The 15,072-nt window shown below is 38.5% G+C and overlaps 1 pseudogene; it reads left to right on the forward strand.

The window, feature by feature from the left end:
- The window catches only part of LOC101680490, a 29,094-nt pseudogene extending 14,827 nt beyond the window's left edge, over positions 1–14,267 (forward strand).
- The last annotated feature ends 805 nt before the right edge of the window (positions 14,268–15,072 follow it).

Consider the following 15,072-nt stretch of genomic DNA (forward strand, 5'->3'; position numbering starts at 1 on the left):
GTTCTATTTCTCTCCACTGATGGCAAATGACACTAGTGATAGGGCAGGAACAGCTGAATCCAACAGGGACAAAATCAAGTAGGGTGCAGAGCCGGCTAGCGTCTGCTGCGAGTGGTTTCGACTTAACCGGGGATTGGTATGTGTGCATACAGTGATATTCGGTTCTATAATTGGTATAAAGAAAAGTGGGCTGGGGTGGAGTCTAAATCTTGGAGCTCACTCGGGTACTAGAAATTCTTAATTACGCCTCTGCTGACAATTACACACACAGAGTTGCCCTTCAGGTTCCTGCGAGACATGAGTAATAGCTATAATATGTGAACGCATCTCTGACCCAACCCTTCTTCAGTAAATGGGGGAGTACTTTAGTTCGAAAGAAAAAGAGAAGCATTAGAAGAACTGGTGTGAGAGAGAAAATCCTTGAGAAAAAGTCATCGTCGGTTTTTTCTCAAAGGCTTAATCATTTTTTCCCCCCTCAAAATGAGTCAGGGGGGCAGAGTGGTTAAGAGAAAGCTTTGGAGGTAGATCACTCTAGGCTCTTATTCTGACTCTATCAATTAAGAGCTTTGGGACCTGTGGCAAGTCAGGTGACATCTCTTAACCTAATTTCTCAGCTGTAAACTGGGCATAATAGGACCTACGTCAAGACTAGTAAGAATCAAGTGAGGTAATCTGGAAAGACTTAGCACAATGCCTGTTGCAGTAATCACAAACTAAATTGGTCTTTGTATAGGGTTTTCCTATAAAGGATCTCTTTGGATCTGAAACACAGGGGTCACGGCCTTTTCTTTTAAGATAAACTTTTCTTGCCTATTCCCAAATGTAATACGTTCTGTCCATGTCATATGTTACGTCATAAACCTCCGTCTCTCCTCTCTCTTCTAATGTTTGCTGTTAGGAGCCACAAGGCCATATTTCTGCCCCCCGCCTTTTTTCGAAGTAAAAAACTACACCCAACCTGGGGCTTGAACTCACAGCTTCAAGATCAAGACTCGCATGCTCTACTGACTGAGCCAGCTGGGCCCACTCCCTACTCTCTTTCCTGCACAGCATCTCCTGTTCCCCTTTTTGCTTCCATTTCGACACCTTCATGCCTGTCTGAAGACAGCTTTGGTTCTTCAGTAATCATGTCAAGTAGTATTTTTTGAGCTGTGGAATAACACACTAACCATGAATATGACTGTATTTTTTATCTGCCTGTAATAACTTGCTCAGGGTTTAAGAAAATCTGAGATCTTCTTTAAGTTGACTCCTTAGTCATGAAAACTGGAAAATGAAAAACTGAAAGTTACTAGATAGAGGATAGCAACTCATTTAAATAATCTTTGAATTGCCAAATATTATGTCTTACACTAAGAAACGTGATATTAGAGTGACAATGTTGGAAACACTAGACTAGTTATATCTCAGTGGAGATTATTTGCTTTCAAACTTGAAATCGGGAAGGTTTTTCCAAATAACCAAGGAAAAAACCAAATAACCAAATACCACCTGCATGAGATAAGTTTTGCATAATGATAATTTAGCCACAGAAGATGGGATTTTGAATTAAAAATCTAGGTTAGAAGACCATGCGTGCTCTGGCATTGTTTGGTTTCCTATTAACTTACTGTGTTTTGGTTCTCTCATTTAAAATAGAATCAACAAATCCTTGCTTCCTTTGTTTGTAGATCTATTTACCTATGTAGGTCTCAGATAGGTGAGAACCTTCTGTGTTCCTTGGAGGAAAGCTACTGTTTAAATTCAAGGTGTTATTCTTGGAAATGGCAAGAGCACGGAAGCAGGGATATATATACACACTGACCTTCTGTGAGCTGCACTTGGCAGCCCTGAGGATTCCTGTATGCCTCTTTCTCAAGTCATAAAGCTGACAGGTGGGCCTCAGGTGCACGGGGGAGGTGGAAAGCCTTATGTTATTATTTGGGGACGGCATGGACCATGTCATACATAGCATGCTAAAGATGAAGACCGAAAAAAGCCTCTTAGGTTCTCTTTGTCATCCTTGAGGGTCTCGATGTTATTCATAGCAGAACTACTAGAGTGTAGAATCTGAGGCATTTTCTGCAGGAATTAAAAATAGAAAAGAGCTCACGATGTGTATGTGGGCAGAATGAATAGTAAGAACTGGCAGGGCCTGTTCCACCCCTCCTTCCTTTGAAATCTGATCCATAGTATCTTTCCTATTGTTTTCTGGCACAAATCTAAATTCTTTGTTTCAAATAGTGTCTTAATATTCGGGACTTTGGGTGCCTTATAAGCACTTATTTCGTTGTCATTTTCTCATGACTCAGTTCAGCAAATCTCCCAACCCGTGTAAATATCTTTAGCTTTGTGCTGAAATCTTTGTTTTGCTTTGCAAGCCCAATATTATCCTGTAGCAGGTGCAAATTCTGTGTTTTCTGAGTTCTTAAGGAACATAAATCCCCAGTAGAGATATTTGTCATTCCTTGCATGCCATTGTTCTGATAAAGATGCTTATAAAACACAGAGAGATCTTTTTCTAGATTCCATGGCTAAGCGTATGTTTCAAGAAAGGCCAGTGTTCATCAGGAAATGTGGAACTGTCTCTGAGTTTTTGTAGATATGTATGTGTGTCTTTGAGTGAGTTTGCTAGAAACAAAAGCCATTTTATTTATTGCAACCCTTTGCCTTCTGTGCAGTTCACACAAAGTGTCACACCGTGAAATTTTTATATATGACCTTTTCTTTGCTCCTGGAGTCATTTAGTCATTAAAACACAATTTAAAATGGTAATTGCTAGAAATGGCCATGATCAGAGAAGTGTTCCAGGGCAACTTTGCAAATAAATACAGAACATTTATAAGCACACTGTTTAAAACCAGTTTCCGAGACGCTATTTAAGAGATATTTGGGTGAGGGAAAATGAAACTGGTATTGCCTACCATTCATCTAGCCTGATTCATAATTTTCTGGAACCAAGCACTGTTTGGAAATAAAAGAATGAATGGTACACTGACGTTTCTCTCTCTCTGTAGTTGACGGGAATGACTTAGGGGTGGAATCTCTGAGGTCAATGACTGTTATGTTAATAAAGTTATCTTTAGGATATCCTGCAACGTGCCACACACAGAGACAGATTTTTGTCTTTACAACTTTCTCTTGAACATGTACAAAGTTGCATGCCTGAGGCACCTGGGTGGCTCAGTTCGTTAAGCATCTGCCTTTGGCTCAGGTCATGATCCCAGGGTCCTGGGATGGAACCCACATCCAGCTCCCTGCTCCAGAGAGCCTCCTTCTCTCTGTCCCTCTGCTTCTCCCCATGCTTGTGCTCGTTCGCTCTCCCTCTCTCCTCTGTCGAATAAATAAATAAATAAATAAATAAATAAATAAAATCTTAAAAAAAAAAAAAGAAAGTTTCATGCCCATCCTAAAATAAATATGATGATATGGGTGATTCAGGAAAGCTTTGTTAGAAGAGTCTTTCCGCCTCTTTGTTTAGGAAAGGAAAGAAGAAATAATGCATTCACAGATACTTTACCGAGGGATTGCTGTCTCTTTCCCTGACTCATGTGTGAATTTAAAATGCAGCATGTAAATTAGAGGGATGAGTCTGACTTAAGCTTATTTTTTTCTTTATCATCAGTATAGCCTTAATATGGAAGTATTTTCTTTCTCCACAAATAGATTCGGAAAACAACATAACAAAATTAGGACAGCAGCAACAGAAGCTTCTGAAACATGTTTTTAAAAGCAGGACATGAAGATGTCCTTGAAGACTTCTTAGGCTGTCTGTAAATCAGTGTTAATCAGTGCTCCCAGGGATCCAGATTCTCTAATAACCGGTTCTCCTGACACATCCTAACGTCTGTGGTCTTCCTGGGCCCACTGGCAACAGGGCTGAGTCCACTGAAAAAGTCATGGCTATCACGGTCTTTGCAAATCCCGCCAGCCTTAAATTTACACAAGAGTTGCATAAAAAGTTGTACATTTCATTACCTGGAGAGATAGACATTTCTGGGCCTGAAAACATGGCACAACAGAAGAAAATCTAGACATTTCCTCCTTCCACTGACTCTGTAGCCCTCGATCTCAAAAACAGTGTGCTACAGATGCTTGTCTGAGCCGTAGATGAAGGCATAGGATGAGCTCCGTAATTCTTTTGGTTTTTATGTTTGTCACTAGTTTTCCAGGCCAGCTGGCTAAGCAGGGACTATTTCTAGCCTAAAGGAAGCTCTAAGGAAGACCTTGTGATTTAGTTGCTAAGTAAGTATTTCTGCAGATGCTGTTATCTTTAGGTAATGATGTCCTACTTTGCAAATGAAACTATGCATTTATTTTGGAGGAATATATTTCAGAAATCTTGAGCTTTCTAAACAGGGATTCTGCTGTTAACTACTGGTGTGCCTAAAGACATCAACTCCCATTGGTGAGCACGGGCCTGGATGGGGTGCAGATTTCTCTTTGGCCCTGTGACTTGAGTGCGCACCAGGACTGAAAGTATTCTTGCTTCCCAGCTGGAATGGAAAACAAGCTGCCTGGTCTGGTTGGGGGGGGGGGGGCAGCCCTCCCAGCGCACATGTGGCTCCCTGTAACAGAAAGCTGCTCACTGTACCGTGGATACTGTGGTCCCCTTCTACGCGTGCTTCCTGCTTTGGAGAAGTCATTGCCTGTGGAAGGATATAATAAACTTTCTGCTTTGTCACCACTGGTTATAATACTTTAAATAACTCAGATTAGTTTGGGTTAAGCAGGATTGAAAAACATTCTTCTTGCCTGCAGGAGCAAATCATGAAAGATTTATTTTTAATCGCTCACTTGCCCTCTTTGCTGAAACTCAGTTTTGTGTTCTTGTTCTTCTTCTTTCCTTTGGAAATCCCATTTCCCACCTTATGTTAAAGTGAAATAGTTTGCAGATTGAGTTGTTTAATCCAAACAAGTATGACTTCTTTGGCTCTCTTTGATTGTTCTGACCCCTTTTGTGCAGAACTGACCACCCTGGCCATCTTGGGCACATTGGGGAGATGTAAGCATGACTTGGGTGTCCAGATTTATTTTAAAATACCAATTCCATTGTTGGCTGTCCATATTAAACTGTGAAAATCATTTAACCTCTCAGAGCCTTCTTTTCTTAATATCTCTAAAGTAAATTATACAGAGCACACAGATAATCTAATACACTATTTGACTCAGAGTAGGAATATAATAAATACTACTTTCCAGTCCCACACCCTCCCCTAGGTCTTTTTGTTGTTATTGTTCGCTGTTGTTGTCACAGTCTAGCAACTGGATACTTGCTGATTTCATGCCTGTAATGAAATTTTATGAAGAGATACAGTTCTAAGTGTCTCAGAATTCTCATCAGATGCTACATGCCCTACCCATTCCCTCCTCTGACCCCATCCCACCATGTTAGCAAAATGTGAAACAAATAGCTACCTTTTTGTACAGTTGTCTTACAAAGGGAGGGGGAGGACTACAAAGTAGTTAAATTTGAGGCTGCAGACAGGAAATGAACAGGTGGGAGTAGGACCTGGAATTCTTGCTTCCCATGGTGCTATGATAAACATTACTAGATCGTGTTCTCTGCTCAAAATGTCTCATCACCTATTTTATGTAAGTATCCAGAGAGATGGTTTGACATTTTGGTTTTTGAATTAAAAAAATCTCATGAAATTTTAGGCTGCTAAAATTTCTTAGTATATCGTATGCTATGCTCCAACACAGAAATTTTTTTTAGAAAACAGCAATTAAGCAGGCCCCCAGATCTATTAAAACCTAACACCTGACACAAGCCCTCTTCGATCCTAAATTCCAAAGTGAAGTTTCATTTAATGTCAGTATCAGCTGCTTTAGCACAATATAGACACATTCTCTGATTAGTGAGCAGCTTTGGTCGTTACAAATCTTGATTTTTAAAAAGTGTGCTTCCTTATAATTTTGGATGTAAAGTCAGCTGAACAACTACGAAAACCCCTCCGGTTAGTTTCCCAGTGCTGCATACATAATATTCCAATTTTCTCACAAGTAAACATAAATTATACGATGAACTTGACCAGTATTTTGATAAACGTTGTTGAATATAAGACATATCTCCACAACTTCTTTACTGTTGTTACTAGGCCTCGCTAGTAAACCACATTAGTCAGTATTACGAAGACATTCTCTCATTCATTAACTGGGAATGGATATTGAACTTAGTTGATTCAATTTTAGAAAACCGTTTTGCTAAAAATTTCTTAATTTATGTAATGTTCTTCTTATGATAGTCATTCTTAACTTTTTACTTAACGCTCTGGAAATGAAAATACCTTTTGAGATCTTTACTCCAGTCCATATCTATTATGGCTTCTGAAATCCCTCTGAAATTTCCATGTTGAAATCCTACTCAGTTCATCAGAATGTGACTGTATTTGGAGACAGGATCTACAAGACATAATTAAGGTGAAATTAGGCCACTAAAGTCAGCCCTAATAGAATATAGCTGGGACCCTTACAAGAACAGATCAGGTCGGAGACACAGAGAGAAGAAAGACAATGTGAAGACACCAGCAAAAAACTGCCATCTACAAGCCAAAGAGGTTTCAGAGGAAATCAACACTGCTGACAACGTGGTCTTGAACTTCTAGCCTCCAAAATTGTGAGAAATAGATTTCTGTTGTTTAAACTACTCAGTCTGTGGTACTGAGTCCATGGTTATGGCAGTCCTAGCAAACTAATATAACATCTTAAATTTGGTAATAATATTGTATGAGGGAGCAAGGATTTCTCATATGAATCTTTTCTTCTGCCAAAATTCCCCTTCTTTTTTTTTTTTAATACCACCAAAATGTGACTGAAAAACTTTCTGTGCTTAAGTATATTAAAAATCTTCTCTTACAAACATTCTGTAATTCAGACTTGAAACAAATCAAATTAACCTTTTCCCTCAGTTGTAATGAGCTAACGAGATCCTACTGAATAATCCATCACTGAGATAATTTTTACAAAATTGGCTTTAGGACAACATCTTCCAAATTCAATCAATTCTTAAGTCTTATTGCTTTTGCTACCTTTATCATAAAATACAGATTTTTTTTTTTACCTTATTTTCCCTTCCAATTTTCATTACCTTAACACAAACACTAATGTCTCTTCTGTGCTCATATAGTAACTTCCCACATGTGCTCACATACAGACTTTCTCTACTTCCAAAATATTTATTACATTGACTCCAGAGTTATAATTATTATATAATTATAATTAAAAACTTTTCATGCAAATTGCTTCAATAGTTTACCATTATCTACAGAATAAAATCCAAACTCCCTTCACAATACAATAGCAAATGTTTGTGATGTAGGTCCTGCATACTCGGTCTCCTCTGTGTCTGTTTTCAACCTCCCAAGCTCAACCCTTGTTTTACTCACTAAGATTTATTACCTAGAGCTCCTACAATGTGGTGGGCTTTTAAAAAAATGTCTGTATTTCTTTGCATATGTTATTTTTACTGCCCCTAATGTTTCCCCTATATTCTCTAACCAACTTCTCAACCTCCGAGTCTTAGCTCAAATAATAACTTGTCTCTAGGTGAACTCAAATGGGCCTCCTGTGCTCCCAAGACATACTTTATAGCAACTTGTCCACCTCCACACTAGATCAATGTAGTTCCGTATTTGTCTACCGCACCTCCACCGTGAAGGGACCCAGTAACTATTAAGTGAATACAGCAACGAGGTGGGTTATAGCATCATGAAATTTCTCTCATTCAAGCATTCAAGCATTCAAGAGGACTTTACATTTGCCACAGAGTCTTTGTGGAAATGACTATAATAGAAGATTATTCGAACAGGGGGAATTTTCTCCACAGGAATGATGTAATTTGGGATTGTAGAGTAAAAAAGAATTGTATCAGGTAAGGGTGCCTGGGTAGCTCAGTCAATTAAATGTCTGCCTTTGGCTCAGGTCATGATCCCAGAATACTGGTATCGAGGCTGATGTAGGGTTCCCTGGTCAGTGGGGGGGAGTCTGCTTCTCTCTGACCCTCTCCCTGCTTCTGCATGCACTCTCTCTCTCTCTTTCTCAAATAAGTAAAATCTTTAATAAAAAAAAAAAAGAAAAATACCAAGGAAATTGTAGTTTTGAACACATGGGGAAAGCAAAGACATGACAATTATAAATGGATATAAGTAATATAGTATTCTCTAAGTTCTGTAAGACATATATACATGTTCTAGATATATTTGTAATTTAATGTAATGTGAAGTAAACATAACTACTGAATATTAAATTTGATATTTATTAATTTTGCTAAATCTTCTAAAATGGATTTCATCTTCTTTGAAAACATAACAGCAGAATCACTTAAATAAAATTCTATAATTATATACTTGAAGTAAACTTGAAAGCATTATCAAGCATTAAAAAACATTTAGTGGCAAATGTCATTCTTTTTCCCTTATAATAGTTTATTTTGAATTAGTGTGGAGTGGGCCTAGATCTCTTTGAAAAGTTTGTGAATTTACATGCACAGCTGGTGGGGATGTAAATTAGAAAACATATCTGAAAGCAATTCAGTTTTACGTTTTTAGATGTTTCAAATTGTTCATAGTGTTTTAACTGGCATTTGCAATGCTGGAAGCTAATCTAAAACAAATCAGACATTTACAAAGGCTTCCTGGAAAAATAGGCTTATCACAATACTATCTCAAATTCAAAAACTTAGAAAAAAATCAATAAAAGATTGGTTAAAAAAAACATGGTATCTCTGTTCAATAGAATATTGCACTGTCATTAAAGTTTACAGAAGTATGATAAAACATTAGTATCAAAGTTGTGAAAAGCAGGTTACCAAACGATGCTTAAATAAGATTGCAATTATGATACTAAAAAATGCTCAAGGACAATGAAGCTGAAAGTTGGCAAAGGGAAGGAAATAACAAAGATCAGAGCTGAAATAAGTCACATGGAGACTAAAAGGGAAAAAAAAAAGATCAACGAAATTGAGCTGTTTTTTAAAATATAAACAAAATTGACAAACTTTTTTTTTTTTTTTTGACAAAGAGAGAAATCACAAGTAGGCAGAGAGGCAGGCAGAGAGAGAGAGAGGGAAGCAGACTCCCTGCTGAGCAGAGAGCCCAATGCGGGACTTGATCCCAGGACCCTGAGATCATGACCTGAGCCGAAGGCAGTGGCTTAACCCACTGAGCCACCCAGGTGCCCCCCAAATTGACAAACATTTAGCCAGATTCACTGAGAGCAAAAGAGGACTCAAATAAATAAAAATAGAATTGAAAGAGGAGATATTGTAACTGATAACACAGAAATATAAACAATCATAAGAGAGTACTATGAAAAATTAGACTCCAAAAATTTGGACTACCTAGACAAATAAATGAATTCCTAAAAACACACAACCTACCAAAACTGAATTATGAATAGAAAATCTGAGTACACTGATTACTAGTAAGAGATTGAATCAATAATCAGAAGCCCCCTAACAAATAAAAGTCTAGAACCAGATGGATTCACTGGTGATTTCTACCAAACATTTAAAGAAAAATGGATACCAATTCTTTTCAAACTCTTCACAGAAAATAGAAGAGGAGAATCACTTCTAAATCCTTCTTTTTTTTTTTTTTTTTTTGTCTTGAAGCAGGCATTGACCTGATACCAGAATCAGGCAAGAATGCCACAAGAAGGAAAAGAAAATTACAGACCAATATTTCTGATGAATACAGTTGTAAAAATTCTCAACAAAATATTAGCAAACTGAATTCAATAATACATTAAAAAGATCATCCACCATGATCGAGTGGGATTTATTCCAGGAATGCAAGAATGGTTCAACATCTATAAATCAGTCAATGTGATACACCACATTAACAAAATGAAGGATAAAAATCATATGGTCATCTCCCTGGAACTGAGTCCAGGTCATCTCATCGGAGCAGAGAGCCCGATGCGGGGCTTGATCCCAAGACCCTGGGATCACAACCCGAGCTGAAGGCAGAGGCCTAACCCACTGAGCCACCCCGTGACACCCCCCCCTTTTTTTTTTAAGATTTTATTTATTCATTTGACAGACAGAGATCACAAGCAGGCAGAGAGAGAGGAAAAAGCATTTGACAAAATTCAACATCCCTTTTTGATAAAAACTTTGAGCAAAGTGGGTATACCAGAAATGTTCCTCAACAGAATAAAGGTCATATACATTAAACCCATAGCTAACATCGCACTCAATGGTGAAAAGGTAAAAGCTTTTCCTCTAAGATCAGGAAAAAGACAAGGATGGCCACTCTCACCACTTTTATTAGACAAAGTACTGAAGTACTTTTAACCAAGGAGGTAAAAGACCTATACACTGAAAACTGTAAGACACTGATGAAATAAATTGAAGATGACACAAATAAATAGAAAGGCGTTCCATTCTCATGGATTGGAGAAATTAATATTGTTAAAAATATCCATATTACTCAAAGCAATCTAAGATTCAGTACAGTTGCTATTAAAATTCCAATGGCCCTTTTCATAGAAATAGAACCAACAATACTAAAATTTGTACGGAAACACAAAAGGTTCCAAATAGCCCAAGCACTCTTGAGAAAGAACAATGACAGGGACATCATGTTTCTTGACTTAAAACTGTATCTTAAAGCTAAAAGCAATTTCAACAACATGGTATTGGCATGAAAACAGACACATGGATCAGTAGAATGAGGTAGGAGTCCAGAAATAAACCCATGCATTATATAGGCAATTAATATGTGACAAAGGAGCCAAGAATACATACATAATGGGAAAGGGCAGTCTATTTAATAAATGGTGTTGGGGTAACTAGACTTCCACATGCAAAAGAATAAAGCTGGACCATTCTCTTATACCATATACAAAAATTAACTTAAAATGGATTGAAGACTTGAATATAAGACCTAAACCTATAATTCCTAGAAGAAAACACAGCTTTTTAGCCTTTTTTACATTGGTCTTGGTGATGATTTTTTGGATTTTGATACCAAAAACAAAGGCAACAGGAGCAAAAATAAACAAGTGGGACTGCATCAAATGAAAAAGATTCTGCATGGCAAAGGAAACCATCAACGAAGTGAAAAAGCAACCTACTAAATGGGAGAAAACATTTGCAGATTATCTACCTGATACGGGGTTCGTAATCAAAACACATAAAGAACTCCAACAAGTTAAGTGCAAAAAAGACCAAACAATCCCTTAAAAAATGGACAGAAGATGTGAATACACATTTTCCCAAGGAAGAGCTACACGCGGACCTCACGCACATGAAAAAGTGCTCAGCATTACTCATGATCAGGTAAATGTGAATCAAAACCACACTGAGATACTGTTAGAATGGCTAGTATCCAAAAGACAAGTAAAAACAAGTGTTGAGGATGTGGAGGAAGAGGGAAGCCTTGTACACTGTTTGTAGGAGTACACTTTGGTGCAGCGGCTATGGAAAATAATATGAGGGTTTCTCAAAAAATTGAAAATAGAACTACTCTACAATCCAGCAATTCCACTTCTAGGTATTTATTCAAAGAAAATGAGAACACTAACGTAAAAATGTATATGCCCCCCATACTCATTGCAGCATTATTGCCAACAGCCAGCACTTGGAAGCAACCTAAGTGTCCATCAGTGGATAAATGAATAAAGAAAAGGTGGCATATATACACAATGGAATATCATTCAGCCGTAAAGAAAACGGAAATCTTGCCATTTGTGACAACATGAACGGGCCTTGAGGGAATTCTGCTAAGTGAAAGAAGTTAAACAGAGCAAGGCAAATATGACCTCACATTAATGTAGAATCTAAAAACAGAAAAACAAAACAAAAGATAGAAAGAAAAACTGGTGGTTCTCAGAGGCAGGGGTAGGAAGGTAGGCAAAAAGGGTGAAGGAGTTCAAAACGCACCAATGTCCAGGTATAAAATAAATAAGTTCTGGGGACATAATATACATAATGGTGACTAAAGTTAATAATGCTGTATTGCATATTTGAAAATTGCTGAGAGAATAGATCTTAAAGCTTCTCCTTACCTGGAACAAAATTTCTGCAACCATGTGACTCAACTAGACTTAATGTGGCAATCATTTCACAATATATACAAATATCAAACCATTATATTATACACCTGAAACTAATATGATGTTACATGTTAACTATATCTCAGTTTTAAAAAATATGCTGGAAACAAACCTAAACATTCTTCAAAATAGGAATGGTGACTATTACTGAATTGTAAATTCTTTAAAAGATTTTTGTTTACCTTTTCCAAGTTATATATGCTATTTTTTGTAATTGGAGATTTATTAACTTCCAAAATTATCCCATTGGTCTTAGCATTTTATCAGAGTTCTAGGGGCATAAGAAGTAGTTACTGTTACCTATAGACATGTCTCTCCTCTGAAAAATGATTTTTAGAATATCTCACTATCTTCTCATTTCCTCAGTTTATTTCACATTAAAATAGCATTTACTTGTGTGGATACCTCTTGGTTTTATGGAGGGTACTCTACTTCATGAAAACAACAGTGGCCATTATTTTAAATAACCCTATGCCCCTAAGAAAAACCTTTAAAATGCACCTTCAAAATATCTTGGCAACTTGCTACAATGGTACATGAAGAAAGGAAAAATTGATGATGGGCTATAATGTCTATTTCCTAACTAGTCTTTCCTCTAAGTTTGGTAATAAAAATATAAAGGTCATGTTTCTATTCAGATAGCAATAACAGAGACTCTTCCTTGGGAAGGTTGGTGACAGTATGCAGAAGCCAGCTGTCCATTTTCCCCTACGTCTCATATTTACTGTTCATTCCTGATCTTCCTCTGGGTGGTTTTTATTTGTAAAGCACAAATATGTGCTCTTATTTTATCCCTTGATCTTGTTTTTATATGTAGTTTCAAATGGCATAGTCCTTATTTCGGTCAGAATATTTAACTATATCCTCTGAGAATAAATTCAGATTTGCTCCTCCAGCAGTCCCACGGAGGTTTTTTGAGAAAATGACTTACTAAAAATATCCCATTCTTTTCTGAATCGTTCTGAGTGATCATTTCTAAAGGAAGCCTCTTCTTTCAGTATGGAACCACTGACACAGACAGATGCTCCCCCTTCCAGTCATTTTGAACACCAAATGAAAGAACAAATAAATCCAGCTCTTTATTATCTGAGGACCTTTCGGATTTGTAGGAACAAAATGATGAAGAGAAAGACTTTAATGCTTTTATGTTCCTTCCATTCCCCTCCTAAGTTTTAACTTCGGCCATTTGCTTTTCCAAACCTGCCTCCAAGTCTTCATACTGCGGAAACAAAATCCACGGGTCCGTGTAAACAGGTGGTTGGAACTGGAATATTTCCAAGTGATCATTCTGACCTGCATACACCACTTAAAAGGGAGAAGATCTGGAACCGAGACAAGATGTCACATAACATGCTCTCCTTGGAATGTGTTGGATGTCCTACACCTGACAGGCTCAGCACATGCCCACGTCTTTTTCCTTTCCAGTGAGGAACACCCATTCAAGCAGAAAGATGAAAGTATGTACTATTTTGGGGGTTCTCCAAAAGTGAACAGCCTGCAAAAACGCAGTCTAAGAGCAGAGCCTTTGCGGGAACCTCTCCCACCACCACCGTCACCCCGACACCCGCCCAGTCACCTGTACTGCAACCATGACGCCTCGTGCCATTGTCTACTTCTTGCTGGAGAGTGCGGCCAGGCCCTGTGTAGGCTGCCGCAGACCAGGGGCGGAGCTGGAAAGAGAAGGTGGTGACCATGGAAACCTGGCTGCAGGGCTCACTCAAGACCCCCTGGGTATATGGGCAGCTTCCCAAGCTCCCGGATGGAGACTTTGCCCTGTATCAATCCAGTGCCATTCTGAGGCACCTGGGCCGCTCCCAGGGGCTGGATGGGAAGGACTGCCAGGGAGACAGCTCTGGTGGGTGTGGGGAATGATGGTGTGGAGAACTTCTGCTGCAAATACATCATTCTCATCTACACCAATTATGAGGCAGGCAAGGAGGAGTACGTGCAGTCACTACCAGGGCACCTGAAGCCTTCTGAGATGCTGCTGTCCCAGAACCAGGGTAGGCAGGCCTTTATCACGGGCAACCAGATCTCCTTGCAGATACTACAACCTGTGGGACTTGCTGCTGATTCACCAGGCCCTGGATCCCACACTTTGTCCCCCATCCCACCCCCAATTCCTTTCCCCTGCTCTCTGCCTGCTTGGCATACCTTAGCTCCTGGCCCAAGCTCAAGGTCTTCCTGAGGCCCTGAACCTCCCCATCAATGGCAACCAGAAGCAGTGAGAGCTTGTGGCTCCCTCAGCAGTGGGGACTGCCTGCCAACTGGTAAAATTTCCAAGAGAGAAAATAAAATAGCAATAATAAATAAAAGCATAGTTTTCTCAAGGAAAAATTACTACCTAACCATTTCCCTAGATACCGGTGTGACACACATGAACTGACTGATGGAGGAGGTGGCCTTGCCAGGACCAAGAGCTCAAACATTTTAAAGGAAATTCTAGTGGCGGAAAATTGAGATGTTAACTGGTATATGTGCCATTGGAAAATTTCCTAGATGTATTTTTTTAAAGTATTTATTTATTTATTCATGAGAGAGAGAGAGGCACAGGAAGAAGCAGGCTCCCCACTGGGCATGGAGCCCCATACTGGACTCGATCCCAGGATCATGGCCTGAGCAGAAGGCAGATGCTTAACCATCTGAGCCACCCAGGTGCCCCCTAGTTATTTTGTTTTAGAACTATTTCCTGAATTCAGAGACAACACATCATTAATAAATGATGACACACAAGGAATATAGCTCATTACTAATGAAATTATTTGAAGATTATCTTAACAACTGGTCAGTGAGAATAAAATATAAGCTTATGATTCTTGAAATGCCAGAAGGCTCATTTGAGCATTGACCATTTTATAGGTTCTCATGAATGATTACAAAGAACAAGTGAAAAATGTATTTAAATTCTTTGTATATGATTGTGGGGGTGAGTACAGTAGAATATGTGGAAATATTAAAACCTTCAAGACAGAAAGTCATAGTTTTCTAATCTATGAAATACATATAATGATTCCTGTCTTGGAACTACTTGTG

This window comes from Mustela putorius, unplaced genomic scaffold (assembly GCF_011764305.1).
Source record: "Mustela putorius furo isolate JIRA1106 unplaced genomic scaffold, ASM1176430v1.1 tig00537350_pilon_pilon_pilon, whole genome shotgun sequence".
NCBI lineage: Eukaryota > Metazoa > Chordata > Mammalia > Carnivora > Mustelidae > Mustela > Mustela putorius.